Raw genomic sequence first — 20,754 nt, 5'->3', positions numbered from 1 at the left:
TTAAAGTTAAAGTTAAAGTCAAAAATAAAGTTAAAGTTAAAGTGAAAGTTAAAGTTAAAGTTACAGTTAAAGTTAAAGTTAAAGTTAAAGTTAAAGTTAAAGCTAAAGTTAAAGTTAAAGTTAAAGTGAAAGTGAAAATTAAAGTTAAAGTTAAAGTTAAAGTTAAAGTTAAGTTAAAGTTAAAGTTAAAGTCAAAAATAAAGTTAAAGTTAAAGTTAAAGATAAAGTTAAAGTTAAAGTTAAAGTTAAAGTTAAAGTTAAAGTTAAAGCTAAAGTTAAAGTTAAAGTTAAAGTTAAAGTTATAGTTAAAGTTAAAGTTAAAGTGAAAGGTAAAGTTAAAGTTAAAGTGAATGTTAAAGTTAAAGTTGAAGTTAAAGTTAAAGTTAAAGTTACAGTTAAAGTTAAAGTTAAAGTGAATGTTAAAGTTAAAGCGAAAGTTAAAGTTAAGTTAAAAATAAAGTTAAAGTTAAAGTTAAAGATAAAGTTAAAGTTAAAGTTAAAGTTAAAGTTAAAGTTAAAGTTAAAGTTAAAGTTAAAGTTAAAGTTAAAGTTAAAGTTAAAGTTAAAGTTAAAGTTAAAGCTAAAGTTAAAGTTAAAGTTAAAGTTAAAGTTAAAGTTAAAGTGAAAGTTAAAGTTAAAGTTAAAGTGAATGTTAAAGTTAAAGTTGAAGTTAAAGTTAAAGTTAAAGTTAAAGTTGAAGTTAAATTTAAAGTTAAAGTTAAAGTTAAAGTTAAAGTTAAAGTTAAAGTTAAAGTTAAAGTTAAAGTTAAAATTAAAGTTAAAGTTAAAGTTAAAGTTAAAGTTAAAGTGAATGTTAAAGTTATAGTTAAAGTTAAAGTTAAAGTTAAAGTTAAAGTTAAAGTTAAAGATAAAGTTAAAGTTAAAGTTAAAGTTAAAGTTAAAGTTAAAGTTAAAGTTAAAGTTAAAGTTAAAGTTAAAGTTAAAGTTAAAGTTAAAGTTAAAGTAAAGTTAAAGTTAAAGTTAAAATTAAAGTTAATGTTGAAGTTAAAGTTGAAGTTAAAGTTAAAGATAAAGTTAAAGTTAAATTTAAAGTTAAAGTTAAAGTTAAAGCTAAAGTTAAAGTTAAAGTTAAAGTTAAAGTGAATGTTAAAGTTAAAGCGAAAGTTAAAGTTAAAAATTAAGTTAAAGTTAAAGCTAAAGTTGAAGTTAAAGTTAAAGTTAAAGTTTAAGTTTAAGTTTAAGTTTAAGTTAAAATTAAAGTTAAAGTTAAAGTTAAAGTTAAAGTTAAAGTTAAAGTTAAAGTTAAAGTTAAAGTTAAAGTTAAATTTAAAGTTAAAGTTAAATTTAAAGTTAAAGTTAAGGTTAAAGTTAAAGTTAAAGTTAAAATTAAAGTTAAAGTTAAAGTTAAAGTGAATGTTAAAGTTAAAGAGAAAGTTAAAGTTAAAAATAAAGTTAAAGTTAAAGTGAAAGTTAAAGTTAAAGTTAAAAATAAATTTAAAGTTAAAGCTAAAGTTGAAGTTAAAGTTAAAGTTAAAGTTAAAGTTTAAGTTTAAGTTAAAGTTAAAGTTAAAGTTAAAGTTAAAGTTAAAGTTAAAGTTAAAGTTAAAGTTAAAGTTAAAGTTAAAATTAAAGTTAAAGTTAAAGTTAAAGTTAAAGTTAAAGTTAAAGTTAAAGTTAAAGTTAAAGTTAAAGTTAAAGTTAAAGTTAAAGTTAAAGTTAAAGTTAAAGTTAAAGTTAAAGTTAAATTTAAAGTTAAAGTTAAATTTAAAGTTAAAGTTAAAGTTAAATTTAAAGTTAAATTTAAAGCTAAAGTTAAAGTTAAGGTTAAAGTTAAAGTTAAAGTTAAAGTTAAAGTTAAAATTAAAGTTAAAGTTAAAGTGAATGTTAAAGTTTAAGAGAAAGTTAAAGTTAAAAATAAAGTTAAAGTTAAAGTGAAAGTTAAAGTGAAAGTTAAAGTTAAAGTTAAAGTTAAAGTTAAATTTAAAGTTAAAGTTAAAGTTAAAGTTAAAGTGAATGTTAAAGTTAAAGCGAAAGTTAAAGTTAAAAATTAAGTTAAAGTTAAAGCTAAAGTTGAAGTTAAAGTTTAAGTTTAAGTTTAAGTTTAAGTTAAAGTTAAAGTTAAAGTTAAAGTTAAAGTTAAAGTTAAAGTTAAAGTTAAAGTTAAAGTTAAAGTTAAAGTTAAAGTTAAAGTTAAAGTTAAAGTTAAAGTTAAAGTTAAAGTTAAAGTTAAAGTTAAAGTTAAAGTTAAAGTTAAAGTTAAAGTTAAAGTTAAAGTTAAAGTTAAAGTTAAAGTTAAAGTTAAATTAAAGTTAAAGTTAAAGTTAAAGTTAAAGTTAAAGTTAAAATTAAAGTTAAAGTTAAAGTTAAAGTTGAAGTTAAGGTTAAAGTTAAAGTTAAAGTTAAAGTTAAAGTTAAAGTTAAAGTGAATGTTAAAGTTAAAGCGAAAGTTAAAGTTAAAAATTAAGTTAAAGTTAAAGCTAAAGTTGAAGTTAAAGTTAAAGTTTAAGTTTAAGTTTAAGTTAAAGTTAAAGTTAAAGTTAAAGTTAAAGTTAAAGTTAAAGTTAAAGTTAAAGTGAATGTTAAAGTTAAAGCGAAAGTTAAAGTTAAAATTAAAGTTAAAGCTAAAGTTGCAGTTAAAGTTTAAGTTTAAGTTTAAGTTAAAGTTAAAGTTAAAGTTAAAGTTAAAGTTAAAGTTAAAGCTAAAGTTAAAGTTAAAGTTAAAATTAAAGTTAAAGTTAAAGTTGAAGTTAAAGTTAAAGTTAAAGTTAAAGTTAAAGTTAAAGTTAAAGTTAAAGTTAAAGTTAAAGTTAAAGTTAAAGTTAAAGTTAAAGTTAAATTAAAGTTAAAGTTAAAGCTAAAGTTAAAGTTAAAGTTAAAATTAAAGTTAAAGTTAAAGTTAAAGTTGAAGTTAAGGTTAAAGTTAAAGTTAAAGTTACAGTTAAAGTAAAATTAAAGTTAAAGTGAATGTTAAAGTTAAAGCGAAAGTTAAAGTTAAAGTTAAAGTTAAAATTAAAGTTAAAGTTGAAGTTAAAGTTGAAGTTAAAGTTAAAGTTAAAGTTAAAGTTAAAGTTAAAGTTAAATTTAAAGTTAAAGTTAAAGTTAAAGTTAAAGTTAAAGTTAAAGTTAAAGTTAAAGTTAAAGTTAAAGTTAAAGTTAAAGTTAAAGTTAAAGTTAAAGTTAAAGTTAAAGTCAAAAATAAAGTTAAAGTTAAAGTGAAAGTTAAAGTTAAAGTTAAAGTTAAAGTTAAAGTTAAAGCTAAAGTTAAAGTTAAAGTTAAAGTTAAAGTGAAAGTGAAAATTAAAGTTAAAGTTAAAGTTAAGTTAAAGTTAAAGTTAAAGTCAAAAATAAAGTTAAAGTTAAAGATAAAGTTAAAGTTAAAGTTAAAGTTAAAGTTAAAGTTAAAGTTAAAGTTAAAGTTAAAGTTAAAGTTAAAGCTAAAGTTAAAGTTAAAGTTAAAGTTAACTTAAAGTTAAAGTTAAAGTTAAAGTGAAAGTTAAAGTCAAAAATAAAGTTAAAGTTAAAGTTAAAATTAGAGTTAAAGTTAAAGTTAAAGTTAAAGTGAATGTTAAAGTTAAAGCGAAAGTTAAAGTTAAAGTTAAAAATAAAGTTAAAGTTAAAGTTAAAGTTAAAGATAAAGTTAAAGTTAAAGTTAAACCTAAAGTTAAAGTTAAAGTTAAAGTTAAACCTAAAGTTAAAGTTAAAGTTAAAGCTAAAGTTAAAGTTAAAGTTAAAGTTAAAGTTAAAGTTAAAGTTAAAGTTAAAGCTAAAGTTGCAGTTAAAGTTAAAGTTTAAGTTTAAGTTTAAGTTAAAGTTAAAGTTAAAGTTAAAGTTAAAGCTAAAGTTAAAGTTAAAGTTAAAATTAAAGTTAAAGTTAAAGTTGAAGTTAAAGTTATAGTTAAAGCTAAAGTTAAAGTTAAAGTTAAAGTTAAAGTTAAAGTTAAAATTAAAGTTAAAGTTAAAGTTAAAGTTAAAGTTAAAGTTAAAATTAAAGTTAAAGTTAAAGTTGAAGTTAAGGTTAAAGTTAAAGTTAAAGTTACAGTTAAAGTAAAATTAAAGTTAAAGTTAAAGTGAATGTTAAAGTTAAAGCGAAAGTTAAAGTTAAAGTTAAAAATAAAGTTAAAATTAAAGTTAAAGTTAAAGATAAAGTTAAAGTTAAAGTTAAAGTCAAAAATAAAGTTAAAGTTAATGTGAAAGTTAAAGTTAAAGTTACAGTTAAAGTTAAAGTTAAAGTTAAAGTTAAAGCTAAAGTTAAAGTTAAAGTTAAAGTGAAAGTGAAAATTAAAGTTAAAGTTAAAGTTAAAGTTAAGTTAAAGTTAAAGTTAAAGTCAAAAATAAAGTTAAAGTTAAAGTTAAAGATAAAGTTAAAGTTAAAGTTAAAGTTAAAGTTAAAGTTAAAGTTAAAGTTAAAGCTAAAGTTAAAGTTAAAGTTAAAGTTATAGTTAAAGTTAAAGTTAAAGTGAAAGGTAAAGTTAAAGTTAAAGTGAATGTTAAAGTTAAAGTTGAAGTTAAAGTTAAAGTTAAAGTTACAGTTAAAGTTAAAGTTAAAGTTAAAGTTAAAGTGAATGTTAAAGTTAAAGCGAAAGTTAAAGTTAAGTTAAAAATAAAGTTAAAGTTAAAGTTAAAGTTAAAGTTAAAGTTAAAGTTAAAGTTAAAGTTAAAGCTAAAGTTAAAGTTAAAGTTAAAGTTAAAGTTAAAGTTAAAGTGAAAGTTAAAGTTAAAGTTAAAGTGAATGTTAAAGTTAAAGTTGAAGTTAAAGTTAAAGTTAAAGTTAAAGTTGAAGTTAAATTTAAAGTTAAAGTTAAAGTTAAAGTTAAAGTTAAAATTAAAGTTAAAGTTAAAGTTAAAGTTAAAGTTAAAGTGAATGTTAAAGTTATAGTTAAAGTTAAAGTTAAAGTTAAAGTTAAAGTTAAAGATAAAGTTAAAGTTAAAGTTAAAGTTAAAGTTAAAGTTAAAGTTAAAGTTAAAGTTAAAGTAAAGTTAAAGTTAAAGTTAAAATTAAAGTTAAAGTTGAAGTTAAAGTTGAAGTTAAAGTTAAAGATAAAGTTAAAGTTAAATTTAAAGTTAAAGTTAAAGTTAAAGTTAAAGCTAAAGTTAAAGTTAAAGTTAAAGTTAAAGTGAATGTTAAAGTTAAAGCGAAAGTTAAAGTTAAAAATTAAGTTAAAGTTAAAGCTAAAGTTGAAGTTAAAGTTAAAGTTTAAGTTTAAGTTTAAGTTTAAGTTAAAATTAAAGTTAAAGTTAAAGTTAAAGTTAAAGTTAAAGTTAAAGTTAAAGTTAAAGTTAAAGTTAAAGTTAAAGTTAAATTTAAAGTTAAAGTTAAATTTAAAGTTAAAGTTAAGGTTAAAGTTAAAGTTAAAGTTAAAGTTAAAATTAAAGTTAAAGTTAAAGTTAAAGTGAATGTTAAAGTTAAAGAGAAAGTTAAAGTTAAAAATAAAGTTAAAGTTAAAGTGAAAGTTAAAGTTAAAGTTAAAAATAAATTTAAAGTTAAAGCTAAAGTTGAAGTTAAAGTTAAAGTTAAAGTTAAAGTTTAAGTTTAAGTTAAAGTTAAAGTTAAAGTTAAAGTTAAAGTTAAAGTTAAAGTTAAAGTTAAAGTTAAAGTTAAAGTTAAAGTTAAAGTTAAAGTTAAAGTTAAAGTTAAAGTTAAAGTTAAAGTTAAAGTTAAAGTTAAAGTTAAAGTTAAAGTTAAAGTTAAAGTTAAAGTTAAAGTTAAAGTTAAAGTTAAAGTTAAAGTTAAAGTTAAAGTTAAAGTTAAAGTTAAAGTTAAAGTTAAAGTTAAAGTTAAAGTTAAAGTTAAATTTAAAGTTAAAGTTAAATTTAAAGTTAAAGTTAAAGTTAAATTTAAAGTTAAGTTTAAAGCTAAAGTTAAAGTTAAGGTTAAAGTTAAAGTTAAAGTTAAAGTTAAAGTTAAAGTTAAAGTTAAAATTAAAGTTAAAGTTAAAGTGAATGTTAAAGTTTAAGAGAAAGTTAAAGTTAAAAATAAAGTTAAAGTTAAAGTGAAAGTTAAAGTGAAAGTTAAAGTTAAAGTTAAAGTTAAATTTAAAGTTAAAGTTAAAGTTAAAGTTAAAGTGAATGTTAAAGTTAAAGCGAAAGTTAAAGTTAAAAATTAAGTTAAAGTTAAAGCTAAAGTTGAAGTTAAAGTTTAAGTTTAAGTTTAAGTTTAAGTTAAAGTTAAAGTTAAAGTTAAAGTTAAAGTTAAAGTTAAAGTTAAAGTTAAAGTTAAAGTTAAAGTTAAAGTTAAAGTTAAAGTTCAAGTTAAAGTTAATTTTAAAGTTAAAGTTAAAGTTAAAGTTAAAGTTAAAGTTAAAGTTAAAGTTAAAGTTAAAGTTAAAGTTAAAGTTAAAGTTAAAGTTAAAGTTAAAGTTAAAGTTAAATTAAAGTTAAAGTTAAAGCTAAAGTTAAAGTTAAAGTTAAAATTAAAGTTAAAGTTAAAGTTGAAGTTAAGGTTAAAGTTAAAGTTAAAGTTAAAGTTAAAGTTAAAGTTAAAGTGAATGTTAAAGTTAAAAATTAAGTTAAAGTTAAAGCTAAAGTTGAAGTTAAAGTTAAAGTTTAAGTTTAAGTTTAAGTTAAAGTTAAAGTTAAAGTTAAAGTTAAAGTTAAAGTTAAAGTTAAAGTTAAAGTGAATGTTAAAGTTAAAGCGAAAGTTAAAGTTAAAATTAAAGTTAAAGCTAAAGTTGCAGTTAAAGTTTAAGTTTAAGTTTAAGTTAAAGTTAAAGTTAAAGTTAAAGTTAAAGCTAAAGTTAAAGTTAAAGTTAAAATTAAAGTTAAAGTTAAAGTTGAAGTTAAAGTTAAAGTTAAAGTTAAAGTTAAAGTTAAAGTTAAAGTTAAAGTTAAAGTTAAAGTTAAAGTTAAAGTTAAAGTTAAAGTTAAAGTTAAAGTTAAATTAAAGTTAAAGTTAAAGCTAAAGTTAAAGTTAAAGTTAAAATTAAAGTTAAAGTTAAAGTTAAAGTTGAAGTTAAGGTTAAAGTTAAAGTTAAAGTTACAGTTAAAGTAAAATTAAAGTTAAAGTGAATGTTAAAGTTAAAGCGAAAGTTAAAGTTAAAGTTAAAGTTAAAATTAAAGTTAAAGTTGAAGTTAAAGTTGAAGTTAAAGTTAAAGTTAAAGTTAAAGTTAAAGTTAAATTTAAAGTTAAAGTTAAAGTTAAAGTTAAAGTTAAAGTTAAAGTTAAAGTTAAAGTTAAAGTTAAAGTTAAAGTTAAAGTTAAAGTTAAAGTTAAAGTTAAAGTTAAAGTTAAAGTTAAAGTTAAAGTCAAAAATAAAGTTAAAGTTAAAGTGAAAGTTAAAGTTACAGTTAAAGTTAAAGTTAAAGTTAAAGTTAAAGTTAAAGTTAAAGTTAAAGTTAAAGTTAAAGTTAAAGTTAAAGCTAAAGTTAAAGTTAAAGTTAAAGTTAAAGTGAAAGTGAAAATTAAAGTTAAAGTTAAAGTTAAAGTTAAGTTAAAGTTAAAGTTAAAGTCAAAAATAAAGTTAAAGTTAAAGATAAAGTTAAAGTTAAAGTTAAAGTTAAAGTTAAAGTTAAAGTTAAAGTTAAAGTTAAAGTTAAAGTTAAAGTTAAAGTTAAAGCTAAAGTTAAAGTTAAAGTTAAAGTTAACTTAAAGTTAAAGTTAAAGTTAAAGTGAAAGTTAAAGTCAAAAATAAAGTTAAAGTTAAAGTTAAAATTAGAGTTAAAGTTAAAGTTAAAGTGAATGTTAAAGTTAAAGCGAAAGTTAAAGTTAAAGTTAAAAATAAAGTTAAAGTTAAAGTTAAAGTTAAAGATAAAGTTAAAGTTAAAGTTAAAGTTAAAGTTAAACCTAAAGTTAAAGTTAAAGTTAAAGTTAAACCTAAAGTTAAAGTTAAAGTTAAAGTTAAAGTTAAAGCTAAAGTTAAAGTTAAAGTTAAAGTTAAAGTTAAAGTTAAAGTTAAAGTTAAAGTTAAAGTTAAAGTTAAAGCTAAAGTTGCAGTTAAAGTTAAAGTTTAAGTTTAAGTTTAAGTTAAAGTTAAAGTTAAAGCTAAAGTTAAAGTTAAAGTTAAAATTAAAGTTAAAGTTAAAGTTGAAGTTAAAGTTATAGTTAAAGCTAAAGTTAAAGTTAAAGTTAAAGTTAAAGTTAAAGTTAAAGTTAAAGTTAAAGTTAAAGTTAAAGTTAAAGTTAAAATTAAAGTTAAAGTTAAAGTTAAAGTTGAAGTTAAGGTTAAAGTTAAAGTTAAAGTTACAGTTAAAGTAAAATTAAAGTTAAAGTTAAAGTGAATGTTAAAGTTAAAGCGAAAGTTAAAGTTAAAGTTAAAAATAAAGTTAAAATTAAAGTTAAAGTTAAAGATAAAGTTAAAGTTAAAGTTAAAGTTAAAGTTAAAGTCAAAAATAAAGTTAAAGTTAAAGTGAAAGTTAAAGTTAAAGTTACAGTTAAAGTTAAAGTTAAAGTTAAAGTTAAAGCTAAAGTTAAAGTTAAAGTTAAAGTAAAAGTGAAAATTAAAGTTAAAGTTAAAGTTAAAGTTAAAGTTAAGTTAAAGTTAAAGTTAAAGTCAAAAATAAAGTTAAAGTTAAAGTTAAAGTTAAAGATAAAGTTAAAGTTAAAGTTAAAGTTAAAGTTAAAATTAAAGCTAAAGTTAAAGTTAAAGTTAAAGTTAAAGTTAAAGTTAAAGTTAAAGTTATAGTTAAAGTTAAAGTTAAAGTGAAAGGTAAAGTTAAAGTTAAAGTGAATGTTAAAGTTAAAGTTGAAGTTAAAGTTAAAGTTAAAGTTACAGTTAAAGTTAAAGTTAAAGTTAAAGTGAATGTTAAAGTTAAAGCGAAAGTTAAAGTTAAGTTAAAAATAAAGTTAAAGTTAAAGTTAAAGATAAAGTTAAAGTTAAAGTTAAAGTTAAAGTTAAAGTTAAAGTTAAAGTTAAAGTTAAAGTTAAAGCTAAAGTTAAAGTTAAAGTTAAAGTTAAAGTGAAAGTTAAAGTTAAAGTTAAAGTGAATGTTAAAGTTAAAGTTGAAGTTAAAGTTAAAGTTAAAGTTAAAGTTGAAGTTAAATTTAAAGTTAAAGTTAAAGTTAAAGTTAAAGTTAAAGTTAAAATTAAAGTTAAAGTTAAAGTTAAAGTGAATGTTAAAGTTATAGTTAAAGTTAAAGTTAAAGTTAAAGTTAAAGATAAAGTTAAAGTTAAAGTTAAAGTTAAAGTTAAAGTTAAAGTAAAGTTAAAGTTAAAGTTAAAATTAAAGTTAAAGTTGAAGTTAAAGTTGAAGTTAAAGTTAAAGATAAAGTTAAAATTAAATTTAAAGTTAAAGTTAAAGTTAAAGTTAAAGTTAAAGTTAAAGTTAAAGTTAAAGTTAAAGTTAAAGTCAAAAATAAAGTTAAAGTTAAAGTGAAAGTTAAAGTTAAAGTTACAGTTAAAGTTAAAGTTAACGTTAAAGTTAAAGTTAAAGTTATAGTTAAAGTTAAAGTGAAAGGTAAAGTTAAAGTTAAAGTGAATGTTAAAGTTAAAGTTGAAGTTAAAGTTAAAGTTAAAGTTACAGTTAAAGTTAAAGTTAAAGTTAAAGTTAAAGTGAATGTTAAAGTTAAAGCGAAAGTTAAAGTTAAGTTAAAAATAAAGTTAAAGTTAAAGTTAAAGATAAAGTTAAAGTTAAAGTTAAAGTTAAAGTTAAAGTTAAAGTTAAAGTTAAAGTTAAAGTTAAAGCTAAAGTTAAAGTTAAAGTTAAAGTTAAAGTTAAAATTAAAGTTAAAGTTAAAGATAAAGTTAAAGTTAAAGTTAAAGTTAAAGTTAAAGTTAAAGTTAAAGTTAAAGTCAAAAATAAAGTTAAAGTTAAAGTGAAAGTTAAAGTTAAAGTTACAGTTAAAGTTAAAGTTAACGTTAAAGTTAAAGTTAAAGTTAAAGTTAAAGTTAAAGTTAAAGTTAAAGCTAAAGTTAAAGTTAAAGTTAAAGTGAAAGTGAAAATTAAAGTTAAAGTTAAAGTTAAAGTTAAAGTTAAGTTAAAATTAAAGTTAAAGTCAAAAATAAAGTTAAAGTTAAAGATAAAGTTAAAGTTAAAGTTAAAGTTAAAGTTAAAGTTAAAGTTAAAGTTAAAGTTAAAGTTAAAGTTAAAGTTAAAATTAAAGCTAAAGTTAAAGTTAAAGTTAAAGTTAAAGTTAAAGTTAAAGTTATAGTTAAAGTTAAAGTGAAAGGTAAAGTTAAAGTTAAAGTGAATGTTAAAGTTAAAGTTGAAGTTAAAGTTAAAGTTAAAGTTACAGTTAAAGTTAAAGTTAAAGTTAAAGTTAAAGTGAATGTTAAAGTTAAAGCGAAAGTTAAAGTTAAGTTAAAAATAAAGTTAAAGTTAAAGTTAAAGATAAAGTTAAAGTTAAAGTTAAAGTTAAAGTTAAAGTTAAAGTTAAAGTTAAAGCTAAAGTTAAAGTTAAAGTTAAAGTTAAAGTTAAAGTTAAAGTGAAAGTTAAAGTTAAAGTTAAAGTGAATGTTAAAGTTAAAGTTGAAGTTAAAGTTAAAGTTAAAGTTAAAGTTGAAGTTAAATTTAAAGTTAAAGTTAAAGTTAAAGTTAAAGTTAAAGTTAAAGTTAAAGTTAAAGTTAAAGTTAAAATTAAAGTTAAAGTTAAAGTTAAAGTGAATGTTAAAGTTATAGTTAAAGTTAAAGTTAAAGTTAAAATTAAAGTTAAAGATAAAGTTAAAGTTAAAGTTAAAGTTAAAGTTAAAGTTAAAGTTAAAGTTAAAGTTAAAGTTAAAGTTAAAGTTAAAGTTAAAGTTAAAGTAAAGTTAAAGTTAAAGTTAAAATTAAAATTAAAGTTGAAGTTAAATTTGAAGTTAAAGTTAAAGATAAAGTTAAAGTTAAAGATAAAGTTAAAGTTAAATTTAAAGTTAAAGTTAAAGTTAAAGTTAAAGCTAAAGTTAAAGTTAAAGTTAAAGTTAAAGTTAAAGTGAATGTTAAAGTTAAAGCGAAAGTTAAAGTTAAAAATTAAGTTAAAGTTAAAGCTAAAGTTGAAGTTAAAGTTAAAGTTTAAGTTTAAGTTTAAGTTTAAGTTAAAATTAAAGTTAAAGTTAAAGTTAAAGTTAAAGTTAAAGTTAAAGTTAAAGTTAAATTTAAAGTTAAAGTTAAATTTAAAGTTAAAGTTAAAGTTAAGGTTAAAGTTAAAGTTAAAGTTAAAATTAAAGTTAAAGTTAAAGTTAAAGTGAATGTTAAAGTTAAAGAGAAAGTTAAAGTTAAAAATAAAGTTAAAGTTAAAGTGAAAGTTAAAGTTAAAGTTAAAAATAAATTTAAAGTTAAAGTTAAAGTTAAAGTTAAAGTTAAAGTTAAAGTTAAAGTTAAAGTTAAAGTTAAAGTTAAAGTTAAAGTTAAAGTTAAAGTTAAAGTTAAATTTAAAGTTAAAGTTAAATTTAAAGTTAAAGTTAAAGTTAAATTTAAAGTTAAATTTAAAGCTAAAGTTAAAGTTAAGGTTAAAGTTAAAGTTAAAGTTAAAGTTAAAATTAAAGTTAAAGTTAAAGTGAATGTTAAAGTTTAAGAGAAAGTTAAAGTTAAAAATAAAGTTAAAGTTAAAGTGAAAGTTAAAGTGAAAGTTAAAGTTAAAGTTAAATTTAAAGTTAAAGTTAAAGTTAAAGTGAATGTTAAAGTTAAAGCGAAAGTTAAAGTTAAAAATTAAGTTAAAGTTAAAGCTAAAGTTGAAGTTAAAGTTTAAGTTTAAGTTTAAGTTAAAGTTAAAGTTAAAGTTAAAGTTAAAGTTAAAGTTAAAGTTAAAGTTAAAGTTAAAGTTAAAGTTAAAGTTAAAGTTAAAGTTAAATTAAAGTTAAAGTTAAAGCTAAAGTTAAAGTTAAAGTTAAAATTAAAGTTAAAGTTAAAGTTGAAGTTAAGGTTAAAGTTAAAGTTAAAGTTAAAGTTAAAGTTAAAGTTAAAGTTAAAGTTAAAGTTAAAGTGAATGTTAAAGTTAAAGCGAAAGTTAAAGTTAAAAATTAAGTTAAAGTTAAAGCTAAAGTTGAAGTTGAAGTTAAAGTTAAAGTTTAAGTTTAAGTTAAAGTTAAAGTTAAAGTTAAAGTTAAAGTTAAAGTTAAAGTTAAAGTTAAAGTTAAAGTTAAAGTGAATGTTAAAGTTAAAGCGAAAGTTAAAGTTAAAATTAAAGTTAAAGCTAAAGTTGCAGTTAAAGTTTAAGTTTAAGTTTAAGTTTAAGTTTAAGTTTAAGTTTAAGTTAAAGTTAAAGTTAAAGTTAAAGTTAAAGTTAAAGTTAAAGTTAAAGTTAAAGTTAAAGTTAAAGTTAAAGTTAAAGCTAAAGTTAAAGTTAAAGTTAAAATTAAAGTTAAAGTTAAAGTTGAAGTTAAAGTTAAAGTTAAAGTTAAAGTTAAAGTTAAAGTTAAAGTTAAAGTTAAAGTTAAAGTTAAAGTTAAAGTTAAAGTTAAAGTTAAAGTTAAAGTTAAATTAAAGTTAAAGTTAAAGCTAAAGTTAAAGTTAAAGTTAAAATTAAAGTTAAAGTTAAAGTTGAAGTTAAGGTTAAAGTTAAAGTTAAAGTTAAAGTTAAAATTAAAGTTAAAGTTGAAGTTAAAGTTGAAGTTAAAGTTAAAATTAAAGTTAAATTTAAAGTTAAAGTTAAAGTTAAAGTTAAAGTTAAAGTTAAAGTCAAAAATAAAGTTAAAGTTAAAGTGAAAGTTAAAGTTAAAGTTACAGTTAAAGTTAAAGTTAAAGTTAAAGTTAAAGTTAAAGTTAAAGTTAAAGTTAAAGCTAAAGTTAAAGTTAAAGTTAAAGTTAAAGTGAAAGTGAAAATTAAAGTTAAAGTTAAAGTTAAAGTTAAAGTTAAAGTTAAAGTTAAGTTAAAGTTAAAGTTAAAGTCAAAAATAAAGTTAAAGTTAAAGATAAAGTTAAAGTTAAAGTTAAAGTTAAAGTTAAAGTTAAAGTTAAAGTTAAAGTTAAAATTAAAGTTAAAGTTAAAGTTAAAGTTAAAGTTAAAGCTAAAGTTAAAGTTAAAGTTAAAGTTAAATTTAAAGTTAAAGTTAAAGTTAAAGTTAAAGTTAAAGTTAAAGTTAAAGTTAAAGTTAAAGTTAAAGTTAAAGTTAAAGTGAATGTTAAAGTTAAAGCGAAAGTTAAAGTTAAAAATTAAGTTAAAGTTAAAGCTAAAGTTGAAGTTAAAGTTTAAGTTTAAGTTTAAGTTTAAGTTTAAGTTAAAGTTAAAGTTAAAGTTAAAGTTAAAGTTAAAGTTAAAGTTAAAGTTAAAGTTAAAGTTAAAGTTAAAGTTAAAGTTAAAGTTAAAGTTAAAGTTAAAGTTACAGTTAAAGTTAAAGTTAAAATTAAAGTTAAAGTTAAAGTTAAAGTTAAATTTAAAGTTAAAGTTAAAGTTAAGGTTAAAGTTAAAGTTAAAGTTAAAGTTAAAGTTAAAGTTAAAGTTAAAGTTAAAGTTAAAGTTAAAGTTAAAATTAAAGTTAAAGTTAAAGTGAATGTTAAAGTTAAAGAGAAAGTTAAAGTTAAAGTTAAAAATTAAGTTAAAGTTAAAGTTAAAGTGAAAGTGAAAGTTAAAGTGAAAGTTAAAGTTAAAGTTTAAGTTAAAGTTAAAGTTAAAGTTAAAGTTAAAGTTAAAGTTAAAGTTAAAGTTAAAGTTAAAGTTAAAGTTAAAGTTAAAGTTAAAGTTAAAGTTAAAGTTAAAGTTAAAGTGAAAGTTAAAGTCAAAAATAAAGTTAACGTTAAAGTTAAAATTAGAGTTAAAGTTAAAGTTAAAGTTAAAGTGAATGTTAAAGTTAAAGCGAAAGTTAAAGTTAAAGTTAAAAATAAAGTTAAAGTTAAAGTTAAAGTAAAATATAAAGTTAAAGTTAAAGTTAAAGTTAAACCTAAAGTTAAAGTTAAAGTTAAAGTTAAACCTAAAGTTAAAGTTAAAGTTAAAGTTAAAGCTAAAGTTAAAGTTAAAGTTAAAGTTAAAGTTAAAGTTAAAGCTAAAGTTGCAGTTAAAGTTAAAGTTTAAGTTTAAGTTTAAGTTAAAGTTAAAGTTAAAGTTAAAGTTAAAGTTAAAGCTAAAGTTAAAGTTAAAATTAAAATTAAAGTTAAAGTTAAAGTTGAAGTTAAAGTTAAAGTTAAAGTTAAAGTTAAAGTTAAAGTTAAAGTTAAAGTTAAAGTTAAAGTTAAAGTTCAAGTTAAAGTTAAAATTAAAGTTAAAGTTAAAGTTGAAGTTAAGGTTAAAGTTAAAGTTAAAGTTACAGTTAAAGTAAAATTAAAGTTAAAGTTAAAGTGAATGTTAAAGTTAAAGCGAAAGTTAAAGTTAAAGTTAAAAATAAAGTTAAAATTAAAGTTAAAGTTAAAGATAAAGTTAAAGTTAAAGTTAAAGTTAAAGTTAAAGTTAAAGTTAAAGTTAAAGTTAAAGTTAAAGTTAAAGTTAAAGTTAAAGTTAAAGTTAAAGTTAAAGTTAAAGTTAAAGTTAAAGTTAAAGTTAAAGTTAAAGTTAAAGTTAAAGTTAAAGTCAAAAATAAAGTTAAAGTTAAAGTGAAAGTTAAAGTTAAAGTTACAGTTAAAGTTAAAGTTAAAGTTAAAGCTAAAGTTAAATTTAAAATTAAAGTTAAAGTGAAAGTGAAAATTAAAGTTAAAGTTAAAGTTAAAGTTAAGTTAAAGTTAAAGTTAAAGTCAAAAATAAAGTTAAAGTTAAAGTTAAAGATAAAGTTAAAGTTAAAGTTAAAGTTAAAGTTAAAGCTAAAGTTAAAGTTAAAGTTAAAGTTAAAGTTATAGTTAAAGTTAAAGTTAAAGTGAAAGTTAAAGTTAAAGTTAAAGTGAATGTTAAAGTTAAAGTTGAAGTTAAAGTTAAAGTTAAAGTTACAGTTAAAGTTAAAGTTAAAGTGAAAGTTAAAGTTAAAGCTAAAGTTAAAGTTAAAGTTAAAGTTAAAGTTAAAGTGAATGTTAAAGTTAAAGCGAAAGTTAAAGTTAAAAATTAAGTTAAAGTTAAAGCTAAAGTTGAAGTTAAAGTTTAAGTTTAAGTTTAAGTTTAAGTTTAAGTTAAAATTAAAGTTAAAGTTAAAGTTAAAGTTAAAGTTAAATTTAAAGTTAAAGTTAAATTTAAAGTTAAAGCTAAAGTTAAATTTAAAGTTAAAGTTAAAGTGAAAGTGAAAATTAAAGTTAAAGTTAAAGTTAAAGTCAAAAATAAAGTTAAAGTTAAAGTTAAAGTTAAAGATAAAGTTAAAGTTAAAGTTAAAGTTAAAGTTAAAGTTAAAGCTAAAGTTAAAGTTAAAGTTAAAGTTAAAGTTAAAGTTATAGTTAAAGTTAAAGTTAAAGTTAAAGTTAAAGTTAAAGTTAAAGTTATAGTTAAAGTCAAAAATAAAGTTAAAGTTAAAGTTAAAGATAAAGTTAAAGTTAAAGTTAAAGTTAAAGTTAAAGTTAAAGTTAAAGTTAAATTTAAAGTTAAAGCTAAAGTTAAATTTAAAGTTAAAGTTAAAGTGAAAGTGAAAATTAAAGTTAAAGTTAAAGTTAAAGTCAAAATTAAAGTTAAAGTTAAAGTTAAAGTCAAAAATAAAGTTAAAGTTAAAGTTAAAGTTAAAGATAAAGTTAAAGTTAAAGTTAAAGTTAAAGTTAAAGTTAAAGCTAAAGTTAAAGTTAAAGTTAAAGTTAAAGTTAAAGTTAAAGTTAAAGTTAAAGATAAAGTTAAAGTTAAAGTTAAAGTTAAAGTTAAAGCTAAAGTTAAAGTTAAAGTTAAAGTTAAAGTTAAAGTTAAAGTTAAAGTTATAGTTAAAGTTAAAGTTAAAGTGAAAGTTAAAGTTAAAGATAAAGTGAATGTTAAAGTTAAAGTTGAAGTTAAAGTTAAAGTTAAAGTTAAAGTTACAGTTAAAGTTAAAGTTAAAGTGAATGTTAAAGTTAAAGCGAAAGTTAAAGTTAAGTTAAAAATAAAGTTAAAGTTAAAGATAAAGTTAAAGTTAAAGTTAAAGTTAAAGTTAAAGTTAAAGTTAAAGTTAAAGTTAAAGTTAAAGTTAAAGTTAAAGTTAAAGCTAAAGTTAAAGTTAAAGTTAAAGTTAAAGTTAAAGTGAAAGTTAAAGTTAAAGTTAAAGTGAATGTTAAAGTTAAAGTTGAAGTTAAAGTTAAAGTTAAAGTTAAAGTTAAAGTTAAAGTTGAAGTTAAAGTTAAAGTTAAAGTTAAAGTTAAAGTTAAAGTTAAAGTTAAAGTTAAAGTTAAAGTTAAAGTTAAAGTTAAAGTTAAAATTAAAGTTAAAGTTAAAGTTAAAGTTAAAGTGAATGTTAAAGTTATAGTTAAAGTTAAAGTTAGAGTTAAAGTTAAAGATAAAGTTAAAGTTAAAGTTAAAGTTAAAGTTAAAGTTAAAGTTAAAGTTAAAGTTAAAGTTAAAGTTAAAGTTAAAGTTAAAGTTAAAGTAAAGTTAAAGTTAAAGTTAAAATTAAAGTTAAAGTTGAAGTTAAAGTTGAAGTTAAAGTTAAAGATAAAGTTAAAGTTAAATTTAAAGTTAAAGTTAAAGTTAAAGTTAAAGTTAAAGTTAAAGTTAAAGTTAAAGCTAAAGTTAAAGTTAAAGTTAAAGTTAAAGTGAATGTTAAAGTTAAAGCGAAAGTTAAAGTTAAAAATTAAGTTAAAGTTAAAGCTAAAGTTGAAGTTAAAGTTAAAGTTTAAGTTTAAGTTTAAGTTTAAGTTTAAGTTAAAATTAAAGTTAAAGTTAAAGTTAAAGTTAAATTTAAAGTTAAAGTTAAATTTAAAGTTAAAGTTAAAGTTAAAGTTAAAGTTAAGGTTAAAGTTAAAGTTAAAATTAAAGTTAAAGTTAAAGTTAAAGTAAATGTTAAAGTTAAAGAGAAAGTTAAAGTTAAAAATAAAGTTAAAGTTAAAGTGAAAGTGAAAGTTAAAGTTAAAGTTAAAAATAAAGTTAAAGTTAAAGCTAAAGTTGAAGTTAAAGTTAAAGTTAAAGTTAAAGTTTAAGTTTAAGTTTAAGTTAAAGTTAAAGTTAAAGTTAAAGTTAAAGTTAAAGTTAAAGTTAAAGTTAAAGTTAAAGTTAAAGTTAAAGTTAAAGTTAAAGTTAAAGTTAAATTTAAAGTTAAATTTAAAGTTAAAGTTAAAGTTAAATTTAAAGTTAAATTTAAAGTTAAAGTTAAGGTTAAAGTTAAAGTTAAAGTTAAAGTTAATTAAATAAATGATGAGCAACAACAATACTAAAATAAAAAACCAAACACAGGAGAATGAAATGGCGTTCAATCCGTTTGTAGGAAGGAAGCTAGCTCGCCCTCCAGAAGGGCGTGGCCCATCGGCTGGGGGCCTTAACATTTCGTCGCAAGTGGTAACGAAACCCAAAGGAGCGGAGGCCGAAAGCAAGCAAGGAGCATTGTCGCCGGGTGCTACACCGAAGCTTTGCAAAAAGTGAAAGTTAAAGTTAAAGTTAAAGTTAAAGTTAAAATTAAAGTTAAAGTTAAAGTTAAAGTTAAATTTAAAGTTAAAGTTAAAGTTAAAGTTAAAATTAAAGTTAAAGTTAAATTTAAAGTTAAAGATAAAGTTAAAGTTAAAGTTAAGGTTAAAGTTAAAGTTAAAGTTAAAGTTAAAATTAAAGTTAAAGTTAAAGTGAATGTTAAAGTTAAAGAGAAAGTTAAAGTTAAAAATAAAGTTAAAGTTAAAGTTAAAGTGAAAGTTAAAGTTAAAGTTAAAGTTAAAGTGAATGTTAAAGTTAAAGCGAAAGTTAAAGTTAAAGTTAAAACTAAAGTTAAAGTTAAAGTTAAAGTTAAATTTAAAGTTAAAGTTAATTTTAAAGTTAAAGGTAAAGTTAAAGTTAAGGTTAAAGTTAAAGTTAAAGTTAAAGTTAAAGTTGAAGTTAAAGTTAAAGTTAAAGTTAAAGTTAAAGTTAAAGTTAAAGTTAAAGTTAAAGTTAAAGTTAAAGTTAAAGTTAAAGTTAAAGTTAAAGTTAAAGTTAAAGTTAAAGTTAAAGTTAAAGTTAAAGTTAAAGTTAAAGTTAAAGTTAAAGTTAAAGTGAATGTTAAAGTTAAAGAGAAAGTTAAAGTTAAAGTTAATAATAAAGTTAAAGTTAAAGTGAAAGTGAAAGTTAAAGTGAAAGTTAAAGTTAAAGTTAAAGTTAAAATTAAAGTTAAAGTTAAAGTGAATGTTAAAGTTAAAGCGAAAGTTAAAGTTAAAGTTAAAAATAAAGTTAAAGTTAAAGTTAAAGTGAAAGTTAAAGTTAAAGTTAAAGTTAAAGTTAAAGTTAAAGTTAAAGTTAAAATTAAAGTTAAAGTTAAAGTTGAAGTTAAAGTTAAAGTTAAAGTTAAAGTTAAAGTTAAAGTTAAAGTTAAAGTTAAAGTTAAAGTTAAAGTTAAAGTTAAAGTTAAAGTTAAAGTTAAAGTTAAAGTTAAAGTTAAAGTTAAAGTTAAAGTTAAAGTTAAAGTTAAAGTTAAAGTTAAAGTTAAAGTTAAAGTTAAAGTTAAAGTTAAAGTTAAAGTTAAAGTTAAAGTTAAAGTTAAAGTTAAAGTTAAAGTTAAAGTTAAAGTTAAAGTTAAAGTTAAAGTTAAAATTAAAGTTAAAGTTGAAGTTAAGGTTAAAGTTAAAGTTAAAGTTAAAGTTAAAGTTAAAGTTAAAGTTAAAGTTAAAGTTAAAGTGTATGTTAAAGTTAAAGCGAAAGTTAAAGTTAAAGTTAAAAATAAAGTTAAAGTTAAAGTTAAAGATAAAGTTAAAGTTAAAGTTAAAGTAAAGTTAAAGTTAAAGTTACAGTTGAAGTCAAAAATAAAGTTAAAGTTAAAGTGAAAGTTAAAGTTACAGTTAAAGTTAAAGTTAAAGTTAAAGTTAAAGTTAAAGTTAAAGTTAAAGCTAAAGTTAAAGTTAAAGTTAAAGTTAAAGTTAAAGTTAAAGTTAAAGTTAAAGTTAAAGTTAAAGTTAAAGTTAAAGTGAATGTTAAAGTTAAAGCGAAAGTTAAAGTTAAAGTTAAAGTTAAAGTTAAAGTGAATGTTAAAGTTAAAGTTAAAGTTAAAGTTAAAGTTAAAGTTAAAGTTAAATTTAAAGTTAAAGTTAAAGTTAAAGTTAAAGTTAAAGGGAATGCTAAAGTTAAAGCGAAAGTTAAAGTTAAAGTTAAAAATAAAGTTAAAGTTAAAGTTAAAGATAAAGTTAAAGTTAAAGTTAAAGTTAAAGTTAAATTTAAAGTTAAAGTTAATTTTAAAGTTAAGTTAAAGTTAAAGTTAAAGTTAAGGTTAAAGTTAAAGTTAAAGTTAAAGTTAAAGTTAAAGTTAAATTTAAAGTTAAAGTTAAAGTTAAAGTTAAAGTTAAAGTTAAAGTTAAAGTTAAAGTTAAAGTTAAAGTTAAAGTTAAAGTTAAAGTTAAAGTTAAAGTTAAAGTTAAAGTTAAAGTTAAAATTAAAGTTAAAGTTAAAGTTAAAGTGAATGTTAAAGTTAAAGAGAAAGTTAAATTTAAAGTTAAAGTTAAGAATAAAGTTAAAGTTAAAGTGAAAGTGAAAGTTAAAGTGAAAGAGAAAGTTAAAGTTACAGTTAAAGTTAAAGTTAAAACTAAAGTTAAAGTTAAAGTTAAAGTTAAAGTTAAAGTTAAAGTTAAAGTAAATGTTAAAGTTAAAGCGAAAGTTAGAATTAAAGTTAAAGTCAAAAATAAAGTTAAAGTTAAAGTTAAAGTAAAGTTAAAGTTAAAGTTAAAGTTAAAAATAAAATTAAAGTTAAAGTGAAAGTTAAAGTTAAAGTTAAAGTTATAGTTAAAGTTAAAGTTAAAATTAAAGTTAAAGTTAAAGTTAAATTTAAAGTTAAAGTTAAAGTTAAAATTAAAGTTAAAGTTAAATTTAAAGTTAAAGATAAAGTTAAAGTTAAAGTTAAAGTTAAAGTTAAAGTTAAGGTTAAAGTTAAAGTTAAAGTTAAAATTAAAGTTAAAGTTAAAGTGAATGTTAAAGTTAAAGAGAAAGTTAAAGTTAAAAATAAAGTTAAAGTTAAAGTTAAAGTGAAAGTTAAAGTTAAAGTTAAAGTTAAAGTTAAAGTTAAAGTTAAAGTTAAAGTTAAAGTTAAAGTGAATGTTAAAGTTAAAGCGAAAGTTAAAGTTAAAGTTAAAACTAAAGTTAAAGTTAAAGTTAAAGTTAAATTTAAAGTTAAAGTTAATTTTAAAGTTAAAGGTAAAATTAAAGTTAAGGTTAAAGTTAAAGTTAAAGTTAAAGTTAAAGTTAAAGTTAAAGTTAAAGTTAAAGTTAAAGTTAAAGTTAAAGTTAAAGTTAAAGTTAAAGTTAAAATTAAAGTTAAAATTCAAGTTAAAGTGAATGTTAAAGTTAAAGAGAAAGTTAAAGTTAAACTTAAAGTTAATAATAAAGTTAAAGTTAAAGTGAAAGTGAAAGTTAAAGTGAAAGTTAAAGTTAAAGTTAAAGTTAAAGTTAAAATTAAAGTTAAAGTTAAAGTGAATGTTAAAGTTAAAGCGAAAGTTAAAGTTAAAGGTAAAAATAAAGTTAAAGTTAAAGTTAAAATGAAAGTTAAAGTTAAAGTTAAAGTTAAAGTTAAAGTTAAAGTTAAAGTTAAAGTTAAAGTTAAACTTAAAGTTAAAGTTAAAGTTAAAGTTAAAATTAAAGTTAAAGTTAAAGTCAAAGTTGAAGTTAAAGTTAAAGTTAAAGTTAAAGTTAAAGTTAAAGTTAAAGTTAAAGTTAAAGTTAAAGTTAAAGTTAAAGTTAAAGTTAAAGTTAAAGTTAAAGTTAAAGTTAAAGTTAAAATTAAAGTTAAAGTTGAAGTTAAGGTTAAAGTTAAAGTTAAAGTTAAAGTTAAAGTTAAAGTTAAAGTTAAAGTTAAAGTTAAAGTTAAAGTTAAAGTTAAAGTTAAAGTTACAGTTAAAGTTAAAGTTAAAGTGTATGTTAAAGTTAAAGCGAAAGTTAAAGTTAAAGTTAAAATAAAGTTAAAGTTAAAGTTAAAGATAAAGTTAAAGTTAAAGTAAAGTTAAAGTTAAACTTAAAGTTAAAGTTGAAGTCAAAAATAAAGTTAA

Source organism: Eurosta solidaginis, unplaced genomic scaffold (assembly GCF_040869045.1).
Source record: "Eurosta solidaginis isolate ZX-2024a unplaced genomic scaffold, ASM4086904v1 ctg00001045.1, whole genome shotgun sequence".
NCBI lineage: Eukaryota > Metazoa > Arthropoda > Insecta > Diptera > Tephritidae > Eurosta > Eurosta solidaginis.
Note: the sequence above shows the minus strand (reverse complement) of the source record.